This window comes from Ipomoea nil, unplaced genomic scaffold (assembly GCF_001879475.1).
Source record: "Ipomoea nil cultivar Tokyo-kokei standard unplaced genomic scaffold, Asagao_1.1 scaffold3150, whole genome shotgun sequence".
Classification (NCBI taxonomy): Eukaryota; Viridiplantae; Streptophyta; class Magnoliopsida; order Solanales; family Convolvulaceae; genus Ipomoea; species Ipomoea nil.
In genome coordinates, this window is record NW_017619578.1 from 909,999 (window position 1) to 919,248 (window position 9,250).

At 37.0% G+C, this 9,250-nt stretch overlaps 1 long non-coding RNA gene across 1 annotated transcript; it reads left to right on the forward strand.

The window, feature by feature from the left end:
* Window positions 1–600: 600 nt before the first annotated feature.
* Window positions 601–8,702, forward strand: LOC109167368. Its single transcript, XR_002051826.1, has 3 exons — window positions 601–612; window positions 8,255–8,261; window positions 8,592–8,702. It is a non-coding gene; the product is annotated as an uncharacterized LOC109167368 (long non-coding RNA).
* The last annotated feature ends 548 nt before the right edge of the window (window positions 8,703–9,250 follow it).

Consider the following 9,250-nt stretch of genomic DNA (forward strand, 5'->3'; position numbering starts at 1 on the left):
AGGCTTATGACTCTAGTTTAGGCAAGGGTCCACGATCCGTGGTGGACCACATTAATTAATTAAAGGGATTTCTAATCAAATTAAATTATTTTTAATTATTATTAATGGAATTAATTAAATAATTAATTCGGGTTTAAAGGCCGTAACACGGATGTTACACTCTCCTCCCCCCCCCTTACAAGAAGCTTCGTCCCCGAAGCTTGGAAATCATTTTGGGTAAAGAGCCCGAATTAGTATATTAGTTTATAAGGAAGGTATTATATGGGAAGTATATACACATACGCATATAGATTCACTGGGTTTGAGCCTGACTATTGTGCAGGCAAAATGTACCAAATAACAAGCTCACGAATATGCAACACACAATATGTAAGTTTTACGGGTGACTAATACATAACATAGAAGTTTTACACATGGCATGATCTTTATTTAATTATTTTATAATGATTTAACATATAGGATCACAAGTTGTACTAATCGTATAATTATTTATGTATCTAAATGAGAGGCAAATATCACGCTTGTGCAGATTCGGATAGCCACATAATTATTATAAAGTATATATGCACATATATCGACACAGGCGAACCTCATTTACGAATGGGTGTAGACGTTTAATTATGTAGTGTAGTATGTTGTGAGCCTAAATGCCATATATGTAGCATCTATGTCTAATCCTTATGCTTAGCAGGTTATACCAAATATTCACAATTACGAAGCAACAAGCCTAACATGTATGATAATTAACTATTTATGTTATATGCAAAACTTGTAAGTTGGCATGCCTATATGTGTTCAATCGTAATTATGCTAAGCATGCAATTTCTTAAGTCTATGGGCATAGAGTGTGGAGGCATGTGGCCCTATTTTAAGTCTTAAATAATAACTAGTCCTATGGAATCATAAAGCACACATATGTATTATTCCACATGTTAGTCTAGTGCATGATTAACAATTAAATTCACGTACTTAATGTCATGGCATAACCAAACTTTTGTCATATAAATTCAGGAAGGTCATAAGTCATATAATAATTAGTCAAATAGCGAAAATTAGATTCTGAGGAAAAGATTGTAAGTAATTAGGAGGAAGGCTCTTGCTTCTTATGGTGTAAATAAATTCTGGGGAGGCAATAGAATTAGGATCTTTATTTTGTATTCCATGGATAACGGCGGGTGATCACATAACAAGTATTGGCACTTATATGCAGATTGCTTGTAATTAATAATATTGTGTATATGCATAGTGGGATGCCTTATAACATACTGTTTTTTTTTTTTTTTTTTTTTTTTGTCTAGCATGCGTGTATATGTATATATATATACATGAATGCGTGTAAGTGTGTATTTTACATAAACATGTGAGCTATGTGATTTGACATGTAATGCACATGAAAAATATAAATTTCGACTTATAGTTTGGACCACGCAATTTGCATATAAATATTTTAGTAATTACGAGTAAGATAGCCTAGGTTCACAAGTACTAGAAGTTCTATCTTGAGAATTTAATCACACAAGCACTTAGGAAAATTAGTTTTATCTTGGTGGTAATTAGATTTTAGGTAGGCATAAATCTTACATCTAGAAGTCCGGGATACCTAAAAGCCTTTTAGAGTTGAAGACCCTTGGTTGCTAATTCCTAACTCAATTGATGACCTGATGATGAGGCTAAAGTTTTTAATTATTTAGGGAAGGTAGGAGCGGTAACAGGGAGGTCATGCGAGGGGGAAAAGTAGAATTAGGGCTATCCCAGAATATGTGTATATATATGTATATATATAATAGTGATGTAGTTTGTACGGAATGATATTTCAGGGTTAGGATATGCTAAGGGCAAGCTTATAGGTGTGCGTAAGATTATTGTAGCTAGGGAGCATGTGTATGGTGTGGGGGCTAGGGATTTATTGTATATAATGTAACAATTTATATGGATACGTATGAATATGGGAGGGTGTTCTATAGGCTCACAAGTTTATACACATATATATAGATTTAAGCGTATAGGGACGTACCGTACATGCCGCAACCATTTTTAAGATTAGGCAAGTGATTTAGGATTAGGGTGTAATAAAAATGAAAATAATAATAGTAATAATAATAATAATAATAATAATAATAATAATAAAAATAATAATAATAATAATAAAAATAATAATGATAATAACAATTTGGTGTTAAGTGTAGCATATGAACGTAATTGGGGTTTACTACATATCTTAGATATATATATATATATATGCTAGGAGTTTTAGGGGAATATATCTAGGATAGTAGTGATGTACATATTTATGTATAAATGTTTGTTTAGGGGGGGTCCTTATCTTAGTGGTAAAGGGTCCTAAACGAGGTATGGGAAGCTTGTGGTCTATTATGCAACATGGACCAAGGTCTAGAGGGATAGTTTTAAGATAGTTTGGGGGCGCAATATATTTTTCCACGGATAATTTCTAGATGACCACTTGTTTTAGGTTTTTACCGGTCTCACTCAGATTGAATTTTGGGTCGAAACTTAATACGCAATGTATTCGAGGGTTTAGATTTCTTGAAATAGGATTAGTCCCTATAATTTCTATGTAACATATAAACAAATCAATTAGGAAGATAATTCGATTTTCATGTTCAAGCATTAGATTGTTATTTATATGTTTAAACACATAGGAAGTATCAAGGGAGACACACAAGGGCACAATGGATCAATAAAAATGAGAAGTCAAGAAAACATACCGGACCAGTGGGCGCGAGGTGGGCGGTCGACCGCCTGTCAAGTCCCCACTGGAATGTGGCAGTGGGCACGTGGTGGGTGGTCGACCTCCTGCCAAGGCCCCACTGGAACATGATTGTGAAGGAGGAATCACTTCGGGAAAAGCCCCGAGAATGCACAATTTTAAGTTCAAGGAATTTCATACTTATGTGAACAACGAAAGGGGTTTGAATACATGGAAAAACTCAATGATCACGTTATTAATAAGGAATATGGGAGACTTCAACTAAATATCATAAGGATCCCACACCCCATTTTTCCCCTTCTTAATTAAAGTTATGTTCCCCAAAATTTCCCTTCATGCAACTCATGTAAGTACTTATCGGGCTATTTAGTGAGTTAACTATATTGGTCAATTATGATTAGGACAAGTGAGCCCCTATAAGCTGAATAAAATTACTAATTACAAGTTCCAAAATACTTTATCATGTAACAGATATCCAAATAATGCATGTTTGATCAAATGGTTAAGTAATAATATGCAGTTCTTAACACGGTCTAAAGACAATTAGGAACATATGCTTAAGCAAATAAACAAGTATGATAATCAAAGAGTGATAAGCAACAAAGCAGGTAAAAGCATGCAAGGACATCTCAAATTTCTAGGGCCAGTATGTGGAATGAAGAGTTAGTGTGTTGTACCCTTACCTTGATGTGATAAGCGAAGGGGGAAATTCTTTAAAATAATGTGGGGTAAAGTAAGGGGAGGTTATGTGATGATAGGTAGGTTCACAATCTCACCGCGCGTCCTAAGATTCCTCAATCCTATGTCCCTAAATACCTAGAGTTCAAGCCTAATGTCCTAAAGTCTGGTCTTAAGAGTCATATCCTAGGATCAAACTTAGGCTTTGATACCAACTGTAACACCCCAGATTTTCGAAACTTTTAAAACTTATACTAAAGGTAAATTGTTATTGAATCCCAAATAGAGCAGTACTAAACATAAGAATACGGGGTGTTATGCCACATCTGAGCTAGAGAACTCAGATGCACAGGCTAAACTATTTAACAACATCATTACATCATTATGGCACGCATGCCGAAGATGAAACTATCTATCTAAGTCTTGGGTCCTCTAGCGCGCTCCGGAGCTAATCGTCTGTTCCTGAAAGCCAAATATATCTGTTCAGCGAATAATACTGGTAACCCACTCTAACGCGTTGAAATACCGTATAAGTATATATATATATATATATATATATATATATATATATATATATATATATATATATATATATATATATATATATATATATATATATATATATATATATATATATAAGAAAAGTCATTTTGAAGCAGGAAGATATATCCTAGGAAACTCTAGTTTCAAAACCGGAATAGACTCGACATATAGGGATAAACACATTCAACAGTTATAACCAAGCATGTAAAGATACTAGCATATATCCTATGGGATACGCACATTCAACGGTTGTAACCAAGCATGTATCCTATGGTCACGAATTCACTTTATCTCATTTATATCATCATTCATCTCATCACACAAGCACACTTTGATGGCGCCACACGACCAATCGTGTAACACCCCAGATTTTCAGGATGTTTAAAACTTATAAAATAAAGGTGAAATCTCATTAAATCCCAAAACATAATACAAGAGTATGGGGTGCTATGCCACACCTGAGCTAGAGAACTCAGGTGCACAGGCTAACAGACTAATATCCTCAAATAGTATCAGTACTAAATCATGGCACGCAGGCCGAAAGGGAAAAACTATCTAAGCTACGTCCAAGTTTCTAGCGCGCTCCAGTGATCTACTCGTCTATGCCTGAAAGCCAAATATATCTGTTCAGCGAGAGATGCTGGTAACCCACTCCAACGCGTTGAAATACATTACATATAGAGATATATATAGATATACGAAAACCATTTTGAAGCATGAAGATATATCCTACGAGACTCTAGCTTTTAAAACCGGGAATGACTCGACAGATAAGGCTAGACACAAGCAACAGTTATAACAAGCGTATACAATCCACAACAGGCAAGACAGATAAGGCTGAGCACAATTAATAATCATAACCCAACATAAACAATCCCCAGCATAAATCCCATAGTCACATCCCCCAATATACTCACAAACATAACTCATCCATATCTCATCACATAGCACACTTTGTTGGCGCCACAGGACCAATCGCATGCCCATACATGAGGGTCAGCGCATATAGCTCTGACACGGCCCCGCAGCACCCTGCCCCGTCTCACATTACGGAGGAGCCGATCGCAACCGACTAATGAACCGCAGTTCTATATAATATTTATATACCTGACCGGTCTCTACCAGCCTGGTTAACAGTTGGGATGGTTTTCAACCCATTCAACTGCCCGTATAGTGGACCTTTGTCCTATATAATATTTATATACCTGACCGGTCTTTACCAGCCTGGTTAACAGCCGGTATGGTTCTCAGCCCATCCGACTGCCCGTATAGTGGAACTTAGTCCTATATAATATTTATATACCTGACCGGTCTCTACCAGCCTGGTTAACAGCCGGTATGGTTCTCAGCCCACCCGACTGCCCGTATAGCCCGATTGATCTTAACCAATTCGGGGTTACATGCACACGTAACACATAGCAAGCACATGCAACCCACATTAACACATTGGGAAGGGGGAGAAAACGTATAACAAAACCTATGCGTGATCCTTCACATACTAAGAATACTCCTAAGGGGTTCATACTCCTTTCACCTAGGTCAGCGGGATACCAATTCAACTAGCATGCAATATATAAGACTCATACAACCTACGAACGGTACCCGAAACATCAAACTAGACATAGGCACGATAGACGGAGTCCGTTGGGACACCACGGGGGTCGGGGAAACATCAAACGGGGAAGTCGGGGTCCCGAGTGTGGGAATTTCCAGCGGGTAGCCGGTGGGTGGGGGGCCACCCGCCGGCTGCCCGCCGGTAACACTGTTCCGGGCAGCGGGTCGCCAGCGGGCAGCTGCCCGCTGCCGGAACTGCCCTCTTTTGACCGCGGGTAGGTGGCGGGTCCCCTACCCCCACCTACCCCCCACTGACTCATTAACACCAAAAACGCCCCGGGAACCTTCGTGGAACCCGAGACCATGCTTGGACACTTTTAAACGCAATTAACAACACACGTAGACGATTTAACGGATCAAAATCAAGAATCAAACGGCACATAACCTATCATGCTTTTCTAGACCCTATAAACCCCCAATCATGTGAAATCCCACCCAATATACCAAGAATAATACCATACGAATTCCACGATATAACCTAGGGTTCTAATTACTTTGATAACAACAAGAATACGGTTCGCCTTCTAATTACAAGATTCGGTATAATTAACACATAAGCATCAAGATCGTCATACAATTATCAAGAACACCATATAATCATCAAGAACTCTACGTAATCGTTAAGAACACCATAGTTATCAAGAATCTCCCAATATCAAGATCACCCATGGAATTATCCCATCAATCATCAATAATAATATCATAAAACATCAATACACAATAATATGGGGAAATCCTACGGGGGAAATCATAACTATGAAAATAGGTTTTGTTGAGACATGGGTTACCTCTTAGCCTTAATTAATTCCTTGGCTATGAAGGGTCTTTCTTTAAGCTTTCTTGCTTTCTTGATTTCTTCTAAGGGAATTCTCGGAGCTCTTTGGGTGGTGAGACGTTTTATTGTGGTGGGGGGTTCTAGGTGCCTCTTAAGTCCCCTATTTATATATTTAGCAGTCCTAGTTAGGAACTAATATTATGGGCTTGCTAATTCTATTCCTTTTGGGACTAAGGATTGGGTTTAGGGATAAGGGTCCATGGTCCATAGTGGACCATATTAATTAATTAAAGAGAATCCTAATCATAATCTGAATATTAAAAGGCCTACTCCCTTTATTCCTAATAGGCCTAAGACTCTCATTTAGGCAAGGGTCCACGGTTCATGGTGGACCACATTAATTAATTAAAGGGAAACCTAACCGAATTAAATCATATTTAATTATTATTAACGGGATTAATTAAATAATTAATTCGGGATTGAAGGCCGTAACACGGGGTGTTACAAATTGCATGCCCATACATGACGGTCAGCGCATATAACTCTGACACGGCCCCGCAGCACCCTGCCTCGTATCGCAACACGAAGGGGTCGATCGCAACCAATCGATGTACCGCAGCTCATCATAATGTTTGATCGCAACCAAACAGTGGACCGCAGCCCAAGAGTGATCATCTGACCGCAGCCAGGAATATGAACCGCAGCTCATGTAAAATGTTTGATCGCAACCAAACGGTGGACCGCAGCCCGAGAGTGTGTAGGCCTAGGATTCCTAATTAGGATCTGATTAGTAAAATGTTGACTTTCTTTATTTCTAATAGGCTTATGACTCTAGTTTAGGCAAGGGTCCACGATCCGTGGTGGACCACATTAATTAATTAAAGGGATTTCTAATCAAATTAAATCCTTTTTAATTATTATTAATGGAATTAATTAAATAATTAATTCGGGTTTAAAGGCCGTAACACGGGATGTTACATCGGGATTTGGTGATTCTTCAATTTCATCCACATTAAATTCAGGACTAGCAGCATCGATAACCATTGTGTGGTAAACATTAGATGCTTCTTCACTAGCCATTTGAGATGGGCCACCAATGTCTTGATCAACATCTGCACTCACATTGTACTCGCCATGGAAGCGCCAAACATAGTAGTTCGACACAAATCCATATTTTGCTAAGTGATATTTCACGGTAGGCACATCTAAATACTTGGTGTTTTGACACTTGCGTTGATTACATGGACACTTAATTCTTTCCCCGTCCATCCAACTATGTTGACAAGTAGCAAATTGGATGAAAGTTTCAAGACAAGCCAAAAACTCTTCAGTGAGAAGACCATTTCTAATTCGTGTATACATCCAACGACAATTTGAACTCATTGTATTTATCACCTATTTCAAAATATTTTTCAACGCTAAATTTCATTTTTTTTTAAAACAAAACTATATTTCACAGAGACATTCAAATAAAGCTGCAAAAAAAAAACAATCATGCATTCATAAACCTCCGGTACCCACAGGCGGTTTAGCCAGAGAAAATACAAGTGACGGTACCCACAGGAGGTTTTGCCGGCAAATAAACAACAAATAAGCAATCATGCATATTTTTATAAACCTCCGATACCCACAAGCGGTTTAGCCGGAGAAAACACAAGTACCAGTACCCACAAGCGGTTTAACCGGCAAATAAAGAACAAATGTAAAATATGTAATTGTTCAAACCTTATCAATCGCAGAATAACTTGAAGAATCTTGAGTATAATAATGCGATTCCCAACCAATATTTTTGAATTTGGAATAGATTTGTAATGAAGTCTAAGACAGATATGTTTGATGATAAAAAAATAGTAATACTGGCAAAGAAGAAACACTTTTATAGCAAAAACTGTAGATATAACTAGAGTACTGATTAGAACAAAGGTTAAAACTTCAACTCTCAACAGTAATGCATTATGAGTTTATGACTGTGGTGGTCAATTTTAAAAAATGCAACTAAAGTCCCAACTTACAACCTGAATGCAACAGGGAATGTAAAATGAATGGTGATGGCACAATGAGATATAACTAGAAATGCAAAATCCATAAGAATCCTAAATTCAATAAATGTATTATGTAACAGCACAGATCCTAATTAAGAAACCCCTATATGAAATCCAGGGGCAAGAATGAGCATGAAGACCATACATATACAAAAATTTGAACTTTGAGACATGGAGACCAGTAAAGACAATTAGACATATCCTATTTAAGTTCAAAACAGTACAATTCAAGAATGTAAAAAAAATGGTATTGAAATTGAAAGAGTCCTGAAATGATACAAGTAAAGAAGCAAATCTCTGAACTATCAAGTAATACCAGATACTAGCATGTAAAACTCAAGAACACACTAATAAGAATGAGGTTTGTGTATTAGTAGTTTAGTAGTAGTATTTGATTGCAGTGGAGAATAAATAAAAAAGAAACTTCTTTTATTTCTATATAATCATGCCTTGCCTGATCCCTCCCCCCTCTCTCTGTGTGAACTGTAGCAAATGAACCACTTCATCTATACATTAATATTCTGTCTTTAATACAAATGCATTTAAACAAATCCAGAAGCTAAAAATCCTTAGACTTAAATAAAAAGTATTAAGAGATAGATAAAATAAGAAACAGAAACAAGAATTTCAGCCAAAAAGATCAGATACATTAAGTGAAACTTAACAACATCAGCTCCAAAACATAAAGTTTGATCATTACCTTGTGGCAATTGTAAGTGAAAACATTAGAGCATTGCCAATTTTCCCATTCGACATTTAAAACCAAAAACTAATGTTTAAGAAATTTGAAGAAAAATGCTCCTATGCATGGTTCCAATAATGGCCTGGGTTTTAATTTGCAAATAAGATAGATCAGATTTCATTTCAAAT